The following is a 16,848-nucleotide window of genomic DNA, read 5'->3' on the forward strand; positions in this document are numbered from 1 at the left end:
CACCCCTCTCTGCCACAACATCTGACACTCATATTTTGGAGCAGAGGTGTCCATGCCAGTCTCTCTTTTGTGTTTCTTGCTCTTTAACCTAAATTTCTGCCTTCCATCTTTGCAAGCTTGGTATACATGTGCAACTGTTCCTAGAACTTGTCCATGCCAATATTTCACAACTCAAAAACCTCAAACAAGAGACAGGTGTTGGGATTCCCCAGGGGAATTAAATGAAGGACTCCAAGCCCACACCATCTGAGTCTGGCTTCTTAATAACAATCCAGAAGTGAGCTGTGACTACCACTACTTTAAGGTACAAAATATAGATTATACTCAATCTAGATCAAGATATATTTTTCCTTTTGGTCCCAAATATACTTCTATTAATGCCTTCTTGGCTTTTTCCAATACTTGGGACAAGTGAAACTTAACTAATGGAATCAATTTGTAGAAGAATGAGTCAGCTCAATGAAACTATAATCATTGATTTAAAGAAAGAGGTCTTAAATAGGCCTTGGGAAGTGGCAGATTCTGTGTCACCATTTATCTGGATCAATTCAAGTCTCTTCATAATAGCTTGGGAATTATGATTTGTGCTTCAGCATCTCTGTGAATAGAGGTTAAATTAAGTTGAGCCTATAAACATTTCAACCAGGGCAAAAGATTATAGCGACTTGTTGTCCTTTAAAAAGTATTCAGGGTGGGGCTGGGAAGGTGGCTCAGTGGTAGAGCACTTGCCATGCATGCATGAGGCCCTGGGTTTGATTCCTCAGCACCACATAAGCAAAAAGAAAAAAGCCGGAAGTGGTGCTATGGCTCAAGTGGTAGAGCACTAGCCTTGAGCTGAAGAGCTGAGGGACAGCGCCCAGGCCCAGAGTTCAGGCTCCATGACCGACCCCCCCCCCCCGAAAAAAAAAAGTATTCAGGGTTCATCTCATAAGCCAGAGTTAGCATATTTTTTCTTTAGTGGTCCAGATAAAAATTTTAGTTTTTATGCTGTATAGTCTCTGTCATAATTATTTAGTCATCAAATAGAACACAAAAGGAGCCGGGCGCTGGTGGCTCACGCCTGTAATCCTAGCTACCCAGAAGGCTGAGATCTGAGGATCATGGTTCAAAGCCAGCCCAGGCAAGAAAGTCCGTGAAACTCTTATCTCCAATAAACCACCAGAAAACTGGAAGTGGTGTTGTAGCTCAAGTGGTAGAGCACTCACCTTGAGCTAAAGAGCTGAGGGACAGGGCTCAGGCCCAGAGTTCAAGCCCCACGACCAACCAAAAAAAAAAAAAAAAGAACACAAAAGAAAGTATTTATAATATGTAAACAAATAAACATAGTTGTGTTATAATAAAACTTTGTTTACAAAAACACCTGATAGACTATATTTTAACTCATGGGCTATAGATTGACAGCTCCTGTCATAAGCCATTTTCTTTATGCAAGCACATCACAATGAGAAAGAAATACTGTCCACCTGGACAGTAGCTACTTTGGTGTTCAAAAACCTGGAGATTAGAGAGTAATAATTGTTCTGTCACTACCAAGCAACTATGAATAGAATCCGCACTTAGCACGATTCCTAGATGGTTTATGTATCTTGAATCTAGAGACTAACAAGTCTCAAATGCCAATCAAATTACAGCTTCTAACTTAGTCTAAGGTCTAACTTATACACTTTAAATAAGCTCTTGAATAATATTGATAATGTCAATAGAAGAGATTTTAATGGCAAAAGTCTAATTAAAAGCATTCATAGCAGGGGGCTGGTGGCTCATGCCTGTAATCCTAGCTACTCAGGGACTGAGATCTGAAGATTACAGTTCAAAGCCAGCACAGGAAGGGAAGTCTGTGAAACTCATATCTCTAATTAACCAGTAAAAGCCAGAAGTGGAGCTATGACTTAAGTGGTAGAGCACTAACACAAAACGAAAAAGCTCAGGAACAGAACCCATACCCTGAGTTCTAGTACCAGCACAACATACACACACACACACACACACACACACACACACACACACACAAGTACACTCACATTCAATACAAAACCCAATAGAGGAATGGAACACAGGAGTAGGTAGACTTTTACAGCCTACCACTAGTTACCCAGTTCCCCTACAGCAAATAATAATGTGCATATAATATTAGCTAAGTGTCATACCAGAACAAAAATACAGACACTCCAATCTATTTCAAGTAAAAAAAAATAGATATAATTAATCAATTTAAGATACTGCATGAATTTCTCATATTAGACAATTAGGCATTCACAACAATTCTGAAAAATATGCTATCAATATTGACAGATGAGACCCTATAGCCATCCCTGTTTGTCATCCATCTAAAGGAAAGAACCAGTAATCCCTGGCCCCAAGAAGCAGGACCCTGGAGTGCACTACTGCTTGGGAAGCAATTCAGTGAACACTGCCAGTCAAAAACACAACACTTTTTCTCACATCCCACAATTTGAGAGTAGCTAGTGTAATATGAGAAATTATAAAGCAATAAGAATTGAAACAGAGCTGGGTGCCAGTGGCTCACTCCTGTAATCCTAACTACTCAGCCCGGGAAGGAAAGACCATGAGACTCTTATCTCCAATAAACCACCAGAAAAAAAAGTGGTGCTGTGGTTCAAGTGGTAGAGTGCTAGCCTTGAGCTGAAGAGCTGAGGGACAGCATTCAGGTCCAGAGGTCAAGCCCCATGGCCAACCAAAAAGAAAAAAAGAATTGAAACAATAAAAGTACAATTCTTTCTAGCAACCTAAGATTCTGAGAGCAATAGAGTCTGTGGCTAATTCTTAAATCAGTCTTCATAAGAGCTCTATAAAGATCAAAGCAAAAACAGCCGTTTGAAACTTTGGCAATTACTAGTGCATAGTATCTCATGCATAAATGTATTAGGCACCCAAGTATTTTCTCCCTGAAGGTTTCATGTTATTCTACGTTAAATCTGCTTCAGAACTGTGCCCACCCTCAACAAGAGGGACATCAGGAATGATCTCCTCCAAAGTAAGGTTATTCTTTCCTCCTGGAGCATGAACTATGCAGATGTTGAGTAACCAAGATGGCATCCAGATGTCGCATCCCAGCCAGCAATCATGGCTCTTCCACTCTGGCAGTTGCTCTCTTTCTTTTCTACCCCTCCTCCAATCCCCTCTACTCCAAGTATGCTATTTCCTCTTTCTTTTCCACCTCACATGCTCAGCAAAGGCTCTTATTGCCTAGGTCAGTTCTAAGGTTAACAGCTGACTCACACCTCGCTTTCTCCATATTGGATTCCTTTTTTGTTCCAAGGCTTGGCTCAAGTTCTACATCATCTTCAGGTTCCCTGAGCACTCCAGAAAGAAGTTCTCTCCATTTATCACTAATTTATTGACTTATTCTTACCATACAAGGGTCGTTCTCTTTTTTTATTCCTCTCCTCTCCTTTTAGCCCATGAGAAACTTAGGCTTGCGTTACCTCTTATTTGCATATACATATGTGTATCTCTTAAACCCACTCAACAGTTCCTTATACATCACAGACGCTCAATAAGCATCATTCTTATTTTACTAAGTGTAAGTAGTAAATGAGCTCTCAAATCTGATGAATGCATAAACTCATTGATCATAAGCTCACAAGTTCTTCATTTCTATGATTACAGTCCATCCCCAAGTTACGTTTTACTGGGTGTTTATGGAGCCCCGTCTATTCAGAAATGTCTGAGTCATGGAAGTGGCACTGTAGCTCAAGTGGTAGAGCACTCACCTTGAGCTGAAGAGCTTAGGGACAGTGCCCAAGCCCAGAGTTCAAGCCCCACGACCGACCAAAAAAAGAAAGAAAGAAATGTCTGAGTCAGCTCTTGGCATATTTTACCTCCCTTTCCCTTTGAAGAGAGCCTGTGCCCTTAATTTCTAACAGGTACACACCCACAATACCACATACCCTCTTTTACTTAGATATTTATCCCAATCTTACTTTGTAAGATAATCTTTCCACAATCAAATTTCAAAAACTCAGCAACAAGATTACATTGTCTCATTTTTCTCAGCCATAATCCATCTGTAACAAGCAGATGTCTCCTGGGTTTGTTTGTTCACAGGCCTAATTTCTACCCTTCCCCACTGAGAACTTCCACCTCTGATAGTCCAGGTTGTGCTGTCTTCATACCAGCATGTCTACTTGGACTCACTTCAACAGAACCTTTCAGCAGAGATATGGCAACACTGACCATCCCTTAGCCATTGAGAGGGTGAATGCAAAGAGTGTCTCAATATAATTGATTTGCACAGAAGGAAAAGTCATTTTAGGAAAGTGAAATGGAATGGAGGAAAGTAACAGAGGGGAAGTTAATTGGGAAATATTGTTTACATGTGTGGAAATGTCTTCATAAAATCCTTTTGCACAACTAACGCATGCTAATAAAAAGTAGGTTATAGGGAAGGCTGATGGTGAAAGTGAAGAAAGGTGAATACAGTCAACGTACTTTTATACATATGTGCATATATGAAAATAGAACATGAGACTTCTTGAAATTGTTTTATGAAACTGAGGAGGGGTAAAGGAGGATGATGGATGATGTAAAGTTGATGGGATACAGTGTAAGCATGTATGGAAATGTTGCAGTGGAACCCCATTTGCATAAATAATGCATACTAAAAAAAACAATCTTTCAAAAGAATAATACCTTCAAAGTAATGTGTAGCTTCATTACTTCTTGACAAGAAAGAAGGAGAAGCAGGGGAGAAGAAAGAAAGAGAAAGAAAGAAAGAGAGAGAGAGAGAGAGAAAGAAAGAGAGAAAGAGAGAGAGAGAGAAAGAAAGAGAGAAAGAAAGAGAAGAAAGGAAGGACGAAAGAAAGAAAGAAATGAAAGGAAGGAAAGGAGAGAGAGAAAAAAAGAAGAAAGGAAGGAAGGAAGGAAGGAAGGAAGAAGGAAGGAAGGAAGGAAGGAAGGAAGGAAGGAAGGAAGGAAGGAAGGAAGGAAGGAAGGAAGGAAAGAGCCACAGCAGATGCCCATACATGCACAGTATGTCTCACATTCCAGATTACCTATTAGTAACTCTCCTTTTTCTTTTTTTATTATGTTTTTATTGTCAAGGCAATGTATGGAGGGGTTAGTTACGTAAGAGAGGGGCAATAAGTAAATTTCTTGTCGAACTTTTTACTGAACCCACATTCCAGTTTAGATTCTCAATGATTTGGTCATACTGCTAATAAGAAAACAGGAAACTGAGACTTGTTAAACTTTTTAACAGAGTAAAATAGTCTCATTGTTCCCATAAAAAGGAAGAGACTGGATTGGTGGATAGAACTTTCTCCTGAAGGAGCCAAAGTACTTAAGAGAGTTTCAGGTGTAATTCTATGAAAATGAGGGCAGGGGAAATCACCTAAACCAGGTCTCACATACAAGGCTATATATAGTACATGCCTAGGATATTGAAATAATGTCTTCTGGAAATAGTTATTTAAGATTGGTGGCTGAAGAAGAAAAGACCACAATGATAGTTTTTGAAAGGTAAAGTCGAATGATTCATAGATAAATAATGTTTGAGAAAACTAATGTAATAAAGAAACCCTGCAATAACTTCTGATTAGTGGTTAGGCAGAGCTATGAATTATTCATTCTTAAATGTCCACTGTGAAGGCTCTTAGTTAAAACTGCTTAGCTCTTTAGTACCAAAAGGTATCAAAAAAGAAGGAAGGAAGGAAAGAAGGAAGGAAGGAAGGAAAGAAGGAAGGAAGGAAGGAAAGAAGGAAGGAAGGAAGGAAGGAAGGAAGGGAGGGAGGGAGGGAGGGAGGGAGGGAGGGAGGGAGGGAGGGAAGGAGGGAAAAGAGAAGGGAAACAAGTTTCAAGGCAATCTGTAGAATTTAAATCTATTAAATGATCGTTTATCATCACAATAAGGCTAAGGAATAAAGAGAAACTCCCTAGATAATAAACAGAAAACGGTATAAAATCTAAGAAATTTGTGATAAGATGCTTCTAGGGAATGTGAAAAAATTCTAGTTTACTCCTGCCCATACCAATAATCAGTCGGTACTTAAACAAACTCGCAGGTCCGTATTATTTGTACAATCAATCGCTCATTCAACAAATATTTCAGAAGGATATAATATGTCAAAGATATAAGAGTGTCTAAATGGTTCACACTAAGCATCTTCCACTAAGCCAGATCCTGTGCCTAGTGCTAGAGATACAGGCCTAAAGAACCTGTGACATCTGATTTCAATGACCTCTAGGTGGGATGTGAGTCAAGAAATCCCATTCAAACCAAAATTCACCTACAGCAGACCACCTGATACGAGGGAAGTGTTCTAATAAAATCCCTTGCGTCTCTTTTTCTTTGAGTCCCAGCTCAAGGAAAGTCCCTGTGGTTGTTCCAATGCATAGTGACATGACCTTGGGCAAGTTGTTTTTGTACATTTACTCCACCAAAGTTTTATTGAAGATTCTTATTGTCCTAGTTTTAATTACTCTATTCAGTATTGTTTTACTGCAAATCATTTCAAATCATTGCTGGAAGAAAAACAAATTTATTTTAAAATTTTAATGAGATCATATTAGAAAAAACATCAATCTAGAACCCCAAAGATTTCACTGAGTCCTATAGGATGGAAAAGTTCTACCATAAACCCAGATCCTTATGACATAGAATTGGGGAAGATTGTCTTTCCTTGGTCACCCAGAACTAGCCTTTTATCCACAGCTCAACTTCCCATGTTACTCCCTGACACAGCCTCCAGGCTCACGCAGTGATACATTTGCAATGACTGGTCCTACTTACATCAACACATCAACGGGGTCAGAGCATTCTCTATGGAGCAGAATCCTCAACGTCAGCAGTCCCCTGTGTCTTCAGGTTCTTTAAGATAATCAAGCTATAAGTATTCAATCCCAGACCACTTGCAGATCAACCTTTATGCAGAGGGAAGAGAGAAAAGTAATATTTGAATTACAGATTTTTACTTCATTCATATTACTATCTAACAACACTTCCAAGTAATAACACATGTCATTAAACTTCTGGAAAACTCGACCAGATACTTATGAAAACATGAGAATGGAAAAAAAATCTTAGTATTTTTATGAAAATAATTTTGATCTTGTGGATCTCTTAAAAGTCTCTCAAGCCAGACGCCGGTGGCTCACACCTGTAAACCTAGCTACTCAGGAGGCTGAGATCTGAAGATTACAGTTCAAAGCCAGCCCAGGCAGGAACATCCATGAGACTCTTATCTCCAATAAACCACCAGAAAACTGGAAGTAGAGCTGTGACTCAAGTGGTACAGTGCTAGCCTTGAGCTGAAAAGCTCAGGGACAGCGCCCAGGCCCAGAGTTCAAGTCCCACGACCAAAAATAAAGTCAGAAATTCACAGGGATCCCAGATAACAACTCACATAATAAAAAGTCTCAGATTCACATCAGACTAGCATCCCTTCTTCCGCTCAGGGGCAACCAGTTATCTATTGAACCATTTTCTAGAAGATAGCTATATCTATCTATCTATCTATCTATCTATCTATCTATCTATCTATATATCTATCTATCTATCTATCTATCTATCACTATGTATAATATATATCTAGAAGATATATATCATAGATATAGATAGATATAAATAGCTCTATATAGAGATAGATATATATCTATAGATATACATATTTTCTAGATATCTATAACTATATATGATATGGATATCTGGATTTTTTTAACTTGAAAAGGTTAAATGTCAGTATACTATGCATTTCACCTTGGTTCTTCTGTTACACCTGTTGGGGGTAGATCCATTCCAGCCTCCTAAGTGGCGTCCTTCATTCCACTGATTTATCCTATCCCACTGAAGGGCTAGAAATATGTATAGCTAACAACATAGAGCCACAGTATTCCGATGGGCTTCTGAATGGCTACTTTGCCAATTTCTTTTTTTTCTTTTTTCTTTTGTCAGTTATGGGGCTTAAACTCAGGGCCTGTGCACTGTCCCTGAGCTCTTTCACTCAGGGTTAGTGCTCTACCACTTTGAGACACAGCACCACTTCCAGTTTTCTGGTGATTAATTGGAGATAAGAGTCTCCTGGAATTTCCTGCCAATTTTTTAATGGAAATAGAATGGCTACATGAAGCAAAAACAGATGCTTGGTATCTTCCAACAGCTTTCATCTGGTTTCTAGGTTCCCAGTGGGGTGTGCAAGTAAAGTCTTCAACCTTTGAAAGAACAGACATGCATTTGCTCTATTCCTGTCCTTTGATAGTCAGGCTTACCTTATTAATCCAAGCATGAACCATACCTGAGCCTATATGCATGGGTCTGTTTACAAATACCATCCTCTTTTGAAACACACTGTCCTTAATGTCATCTCATCCTGAGGGAAGAATGGGGGCCCAAGGATCTCACATGATATTTCTGAATGCTATCTCCCAATAGGACTAAGGTGTCACAAGGCTGATTTAAGCCTGTTGGTTCACAACTTCCCTAACATAGAAGCTAAAGCAGCCCTACCTTATATAGCTTAGCAAGTCTAATAACACTGAAAGACTCAAATGTTAAACATTATATAAGCCATCTGGGTTTTCTTCTTTGTTCTGAGGTGGACAAGCTCTACAATCTCCAGAAGCTACTGAGCTGCTGCTAACTAATACAGTGGAGATAATAATAAGGTTGTTAAGAAGAATAATTCTAATCATGTATAAAATCTTCCTACCACATACTATGTGCTCAACACTTAGTAGTTGTTAACTCCCTCTTATCTGTTTTAGGAATACAAATGAGTTCTAGAGTACTCTGGAGAAAAAGAACACTAGGACAAGTAAAGATGGCTGAGGTTTTTTTTCAACCAAAAAGAAATTTCCTGAAGTGTTTGTCACCTGTCTAACTCAAAATGAGAGTCACAAGTACACTTTCCTCCTTTCTATCTCATCAGGCTAGGAAAATGGGTACAATGATCCCTACTTTTCTGTGTCACCTTTCTAGGCTCTGAAATAACATAGACCAGAGTGGTTTGCATTTGTACAACCAGGGAACCTGAGAAAATCCACCATGGTTTAGAGGAATCTTTCAGTGTAGAATGATTTATGAAAAACAATAGTTCCTCTGTAGAAAACATCAGGAACCTCTGATCTAATCCAACGTTCTTATTTCACTGATGAAAATAAGCCCCAAACTCAGAGAGCTAACTTCTAAGTAGTAAAACTGAGACTAGGTAAAGTGACCCTGAGCAGTTGGAATCATCCTTCATGTGCCACATGTCCAGGGTGGGCTCCAAGAAGCCTGAGAACAAGCTACAAACTTCGCTTATCTCTGCTACATCAGTCCAGCATTGTAACTGTGCCCAGCCATATAATTAGCTCAGGGGTTCAAACCACATCTTATTCATCTTCTTGTCGGTGTCCTACCCTCTCCTCTGTTTTCAACCACTGGTAATTATAGAGTAAAAAAAAAATCACAGCTTATTTTCCTTTTCTGAATATACACATGATCTCAGACTTGGGGAGTTGAAAAGACCATGAGAATTCACCTAGCAAAACCCATATGGAAACTCAGATCAAGATGAGCTCTATGATTTGCCTGGATCACCACTTAATAGTAGATTCCAGATCAGAACCCCATCCTTTTGGTTTTGTCCCATTATCCTACTAATCTCTAGTGCAAAGACATGGTTTGTTTGGTGTTTTGGGGGGGGTTGTGTGTGGTGTTGTTTTTTTGTTTGATTGTTTCTTGTTTCAATATTGGTGTTGATGTTGGTGTTGGTGTTGGTCCTGGGGCTTGAACTAACATCCTGGGAGCTGTCCCTGATCATTTTCTCTCAAGGCTAGCACTCTACTACTTGAGCTACAACTCTATTTTCAGCTTTTTGGTGGTTAATTGGAGACAAGAGTTGAAATGACTTACCTGCTTGGACTGAAACCAACGCACAGTCCTCAAATCTCAGCCTCTGAGTAGTCAGGATTGCAGGCATGAGCCACTGGTGCCCCTAGCAAGCGATACTTTTAAGACAAACTCTCTAGTTCCTAAATTCCATGAATATATGGTGTACCTTTCTTTCTTGAAGGCACTTCTTTAACTAATTAATTAGTTAATTGATTAAGTGTTGGTTTGGGGGCTTGAACTCAGAGTCTAGGTGCTCTCCCTTAGCTTCTCTTGCTCAAGGCTGGAGCTCTACCACTTAAACCACAGCTCCACTTCTGCCTTTTGCTGGCTAACTAGAGATAAGAGCCTCACTTTCCTGCCCAGATTCTCATCCATTTGCTCTGCCAGTAACACAGGATAAGACAGCCACAAGAGATTTTTTGACTTGGTATCCTGATCATAACCTTAAGGCCTTGACCTCCAACCAGGGGTACTACTGGAAAAATAAGTCTTAACATCTCATATGCTGCCCATAAGCCAACATGCAAGTCCCATTGCTCTCTTCACCTTTGGCAGGGACACTGTCTTATCACTCCTTCTACATTCAGTGTGGGTTTTTCTTTGAGAACTTCACCACCCTTATCTAAAACCTCTAGATCTCTGGTCACCTCTGGACTTCTGAAAGGAGCCTATAACATGTCTCTTTCCCTCACTTGACTCCTTCTTCCCTGCAATTTCCCCAATAAGCTGTGGTCGCCTGAATTTTCTCCCAACAACCCTACATTTGCTTTTAAAGAAATGTTCAAGACTCTACAACGTACAAAGCTCTCATTGATAGCAACAAATGCATTTGTACAATGAGATGTTGTGCAATCCTTACTTCCCAGGACTGGTTTTCACCACCCTAAGACTATCTTCTACTGTCACCAGATCAGACACAGCCTTCTGAGTGCTGATCCTCTGCTCTATCACTCTCTACTTCCTGCCTTTCTAATGTCCACTGATTCTTACTTTCCAGCATCTGCCTCCAAACCTTGTAAACACTTCCATACACTCCTGCACTTGAAGACACTGAATAATTAGCCCTACCTTTTATGTATTACTCTTTTACTATTTCTTGGAAAAGACTGTAAGTACTAAGTGCATGGTTATATTATGTACTAGGTGTGAAAGCACTTGGTAAATACCAAAGAAAGACTCCTGCTAAGTAAAAATAAATTTTATAAAGAAGAATTCATATGAACCACAGAACTTTAAGTTAAGCTGAAAACTTTGAGCTAACAAAACTTCAAGTCAAGACCTAGGGAACCTTTTTTTTGGAGGGGAGGGGGAACTGGCTCAGGCATTTAAACTTCCTTTGTTTCATTGGCTGTAGTTTTAGAAAATGAGTGGAGACTTACTCTGTCCCACCCTGGAAGTCCAAAAGATTTCACTCTTTCTTTTGTGCTTTCTGCCATCTTCTCCTAGGCTTCCAGCACACCTGGCCTCTAGAAGGGAAATTCTAGCGCATGCATATTCAGTGATAATAAACTTTCCAAGATTCTGGACATAAGACAATCCTTCTCAAGAGCACATTCTGTCCTGACAATTGATCTTTCCTTTCATTTCTTTAATTATTCTGCAAAGATTTAGTGAGCAAGTTCTTCAGATACAAGGATGGTTAATAAAACAATTAAGGTACCCACCGTGGAATGAACTTTTACTCAAAATGTGGTCAGAGGGAGACCTGCCACACCATAGCCCAAGGGAGGTTGCTAAAACAAATACAACTCGCCTGAACATGGCACAACACATTTCTTTTCCAGTAAGTCTGGAGTAGCACCTCAGATCTGCATTAACTTTAAAAGAAAGCATTGCAGTTGATTTTGAAACACATTAAACCTTGAGAGCCACTGGCCCAGTAGAGGAGACCAACATGGAAGGGGATGAACAGTGTGCCTTCTTTAACATAAAAGAGAAATTTACAATTGTCATGTATGCACATGGAGAGTGATTGAGCAATGGAGAAGAATTCATATGTTGCAATGAGAAAGAAACAGTTTCAAGGTCTCATCCTGCCTCTGGCATGTCATACCGTTGACCTTTTCTTAGATTCGTGTAGTCAAGTAGGAATTATGCAATTACTTTAAGGATGCAATGAGATTTCATATGCAAAGAGCTTAACTTAATCTTGGTGAGTAATAAACACCTATTAGAAGTCATTGGAAGTTAGTTCTAAATTACAAATATATATGTAAATATATACAGGATAGTATAATATCTATATATATATAGATATAGATATACAAACAAACATTTTAACTAAAGTATGGTACACACAGAGGAAGGTTTCAGTGTTGTATCTCCTTGGAACTTACAGTTTAACAAGATGAGTGACAGGAAGCTAAAACATGTTGGAGTAGGTTCAACGAGGTAGGAGGGCAGAAAAATGGAGAGAGGGCAAATGTAGTCTTAATATTCAATGCATATATGTGAGAATGGAACCAGGTAAATTGGGGGGATGGATGGGGATGGGAGACACGAGGGAGAATGATAGAACAGTGACACTGATCAAGATGCATTGTACTTATAAACTGACACACTGCATTAAAGTTGCTTTGTACAACTACTTACAGATAATTACAAAATAATTTTTAATACATCAGATCATATACTGATGGCTCATGCCTATAATGCTAATTACTAAAGAAGCTGAGATCTGAAGATCAAAGTTCAAGCCAAGAGAGGGCATGAAAGTCCTTGAGATTCTTATTTTCAATTAACCACCAGAAAACTAGAAGTGGAGCTGTGGCTCAAGTGGTAGAGCACTCCCCTTGAGCAAAAATGTCAGGGACAGTGCCAATGCCCTGCATTCAAGCCCTAAGACTGGCGCACACCAATTATAATAATAATAATAATGTAATCATGGAAAAAGTCATTGTGATTTTTAATTAATAATAAAATTTGAGGGAAAGAAGATAGCTCAGAAAGTGTTTGATGGAAAGTGAAGAGCCTAATTTAGCTGTAATACTGCATGTTGAAGTATGAATGTATTCTCACAACCCACAAGATTTCTAGACTTTTTTTAAGTTTTTAACTATATTTTTTTGTCTTTTTTTTTGGTACTGGGGATTGAACCCAAGACATTGCACTTGGTAGGCAAGTGCTTTGCCACTAAGCTACATACCAGCCCATTTTTTTTTCATTTTGTATCTTCAATTCTATAATTTGGCACATTAGTACAAGTGATAACCAAATACCATCATATGGTCTCAATGCCAACCTTTTCGTTGGTGTTTACAATTTACAGATGCCAAATGAAAGCCAGATCAAGACAAGAAGCTCTCTAGAAATAGAAGTGGTGGGAAAACTGAGTCATCTCATGGAATGGAGCAGTTTGATCTATTCGGCCATCCAGTCAATGCTGTTTCCGTGCTGTGAGCAGATGTGAGCTGGAATCTGACTTTTTACATACCAGCAAGTACTAGTTTATAAGCAGAACGCCAAGGCATAAACATACAAAGCAGATGGGTTGTCCACAATTCTATTAGGACTTGCATTAGATACTCATTCAATGCCAACTGCAGCATCATCACAAAGCAAACCTTATCTTCAAGTGAACAGATAATTTAGTAAATTATCAAATGATACCTCATTACAAGTGGCACTGACAATTGCCTACTCCAGAGTTCTGGTTGGAATTTGGTTTTCCTGACTTATGAGCCTTGAAGCTATTAAAAATAAATTGCTTGACATGCTTACATTTACATAAATTCTCTAGGTATGTATTAAAAATTATTTAGGTATGGATTAATACACTTTAAGAGCAGACCCACATTAAACATAGACCAGACCCCCAAAATACATGATCCTACTCTATCTTTAACTTCTATATACTAGTGATTAATTTTAACAAATCCACATCATGTCATATAAAATAAACTTAAACTTCACTTATTTTAATTGCTTGATTTTCTTTATAAAGTTGCTTTCACTTCTTAACTGCACCAGAAGCTGTAAGCAGTATGTGTTTTATGCTTATTTGTGTTTGTATGTGTGTGCACACGTGCATTCATATGTGTGCATGTGCATCAGCACTAAGCCCTCTAACTGAGGGCTTTATACTCTTGCTCAGTTTTTTTTACTCATCACTGGTGCTCTGCTACTTGAGCCATATCAAAGTTAAACTTAAAATACTCTTTTAATATGGCCCTTAAAAGGGGGGTATTTAGCTAAATGAAAAGGGAAAGGAGGCTGTTCAGAAAGTATTGGGTTGGCTGACCTCTAGAATGGACACCATAATGACAGAAGACTGTGTGTGACTGTGAGTCTGGGTGTGGGGACTTAGACAGTGATGAGCATCATTGAACAGGAGTCTGTAGAAGTTGTATGATGTCCTTTGCAAAAGGAAAAATAGTTGTACCAAGTTACACTGCCAGTAGATGGCAAAACTAGAATCAGAATCTCCTGACATTAACTCTCAACCATAAGATGGTTTTAAGAGAGAATATCTACATATTGCTATCATAAAGCCACTAAGATGCCTATTTTCCTGTGATTATTATAATTTCAATTATATGACACAAGCTTTTGTCCAAACAAATGTCTGCTGAAATCCCCAAGCATCTTCTATGTACCTGCTGAAATCATCTTTCTCAATAATTATGTTTGCACCTCAGGTCATTTATTCAATCAAGTTTTAGAATTCAAATTTAGGATACAATGATAATATTTATCAGAAGAACAAAATCAGCACTTTGAAATATAAACACCCATGAGGATTACCATATAATAATATCCGCCTTTAAATAAGAAAGAAGTAAACAGAACTAATCAGAGTGTCAGGATTTAGGAGCTAAGGGGAGAACTTTTTAAACTGTATAGTACTAGAGTAGTTTTAGGCTCACAGAGAAACTAAGCAAAAAGCTTGAGTTACCTGTGTATACACAGTACAACTCCCCTGTTATCAACACTATTCAGTGTATCAGTGAAATGACAATGACACATCATATCCAGCTTGCAGCAGAGTTCACTCATCCTTGCTGACAAACATGTCCACTATCCACTACCTACTATCACAGTATCATTCAAAACAGCTCACAACAATAAAAATACTGTGCTCTGCCTCTTTGTCCCTCCTGCCCTCAGCCCCTCCCCACCATGAATACTTCTACTGTCTTTTCTAGAGTGTACTATAGTTGGAATCATATAGTACATAGCCTTTAAAGACTAGCTTTCTGCACTTAATAATATGCATTGGTTTTCTTTATATCTTTTCATGCCTTAGCAGCAGCCCGGCGCTGGTGGCTCATGCCTGTAATCCTAGCTACTCAGGAGGCTGAGATCTGAGGATCGCGGTTCAAAGCCAGCCCGGGCAGGAGAGACTGTGAGACTCCTATCTCCAATAAACCATCAGAAAACCGGAAGTGGTGCTGTAGCTCAAGTGGTAGAGCGCTCGCCTTGAGCTGAAGAGCTGAGGGACAACGCCCAGGCCCAGAGTTCAAGCCCCATGACTGACAAAAAAAAAAAAAATAGCTCATTTGAGTGTTTGATATTAATCCATTATATTATTAACTGTATTTTTTATTAGAGGTAAATTATTTATTGTCAATAAAATTATGAATGGCAATGTTTTGGAATAAATACACAGGAGAGGAATTGCTGGGTCAAAGGGTAGTTCTGTGTTTAATTTTTTAAGGAACCTCCGCATTGCTTTCCAGAGGGGTTGAATAACTTTATATTCCCACCAACAGTATATTAGGATTCATCTTTGGCCACATCCTCACCAACATTTGTTATCATTTGTTTTCTTAATAATGGCCATTTTATCTGGGGTGAGGTAGAATCTCAATGTTGTTTTTATTTGCATTTCCTTTATGAAGAGAGATGTTGAACATTTCTTCATGTGTCATTGGCCATTTTTACTTCTGAGAAGATTCTCTTTAGCGCATTAGCCCATTTCTTAATTGGGTTTTTTGAGGATTTAATTTTCTAAGTTCTCTGTATATACTAGATATTAGCCCATTGTCTGATGTGTAGCTGGCAAAAATCTTCTCCCATTCTGTGGACTGTTTTTACTCAAAAGATTGCAAACCAGTGTACATTAAAGCCTCCAGAACAATCATGTTTACTAGAGCACTATTTACCATAACCAAGTATGGACCCTTCTGTTGATGAATAGATCAAGAAAATGTGGTATATGTACACAATGAAATTTTACTCATTCATTAGAAAAAAATAATATTATATCATTTGTAAAGAAATTGAAAGACCTGGAAAAAATTAAGTAAAGTAAGTCAGGCCTAGAGAGATAAAGGATGCACCTTTTCCCTTATATGTATAAAGCTAGATTTAGCTTATAAAGTTCTATGTAAATATACTGAGTGGTATGCAAAGGTATACAAATGCATTAACTGAAATATAGTAGATTATAGGGAGAACTCTAAATAGTGGTAAAGAAAGAAAAACTCAAAGTTCAACAAAATAAAACACCAGGAAGCAGGATCTTGAAAGGGAAATCAGTAAGCTAATAAAGAGGAGAACAGGAGGGAAATGCAGTCAAGAATCCAATGCATATCTTACAAAATTAAGATGAGGGAAGAAGTGCATAGGGAAAGGGGTGGCATTGGTCAAGACACATTGTACTCATAGACACTTCGATAAATGGCAGCTCCTTTGTACAACTACTTACAGATAATATTTTAAAGAAAAAAGACTGAAAAATGTGAATGAGAAATTACTATTTCCATTACTGAGTTTTAGCCCTGAATAAAGTTGCATGATGTGGCTATACATCAGTGTATAACCATGCTCCCACAAAGGCTGTCCATGGCTGCCTTCAAGGAAGGAGAATTATGAATAAAACTAAGATAAAAATCCCACATGTATATTTTTAATGGAGACATACTGTTTCAATGTATTTGGACAATTATTAAGGAATTACTAGTTGGTATGTTAAGTGTTCAGCTTTGTCAAGAACTAAACAATCTTCTAAACTGCTTGTGCCATTTTACATTCCCACTGCAATGACTAATGAATGAGAGTTTCTACTGCACTCT

At 38.5% G+C, this 16,848-nt stretch overlaps 1 protein-coding gene across 1 annotated transcript in view; it reads right to left on the bottom strand.

Annotated features, from left to right (window-relative positions):
- The window catches only part of Ddr2 (discoidin domain receptor tyrosine kinase 2), a 135,433-nt gene that overhangs the window by 111,842 nt on the left and 6,743 nt on the right, over positions 1 to 16,848 (bottom strand). Inside the window, exon 2 of the mRNA XM_042674321.1 lies at positions 6,752 to 6,882. The gene's annotated coding sequence lies outside the window, so the exon portion shown is untranslated. The remainder of the gene's footprint in view (positions 1 to 6,751; positions 6,883 to 16,848) is intronic.

Source organism: Dipodomys spectabilis, unplaced genomic scaffold (assembly GCF_019054845.1).
Source record: "Dipodomys spectabilis isolate Male_0828 unplaced genomic scaffold, ASM1905484v1 ptg000019l, whole genome shotgun sequence".
Taxonomy (NCBI): domain Eukaryota; kingdom Metazoa; phylum Chordata; class Mammalia; order Rodentia; family Heteromyidae; genus Dipodomys; species Dipodomys spectabilis.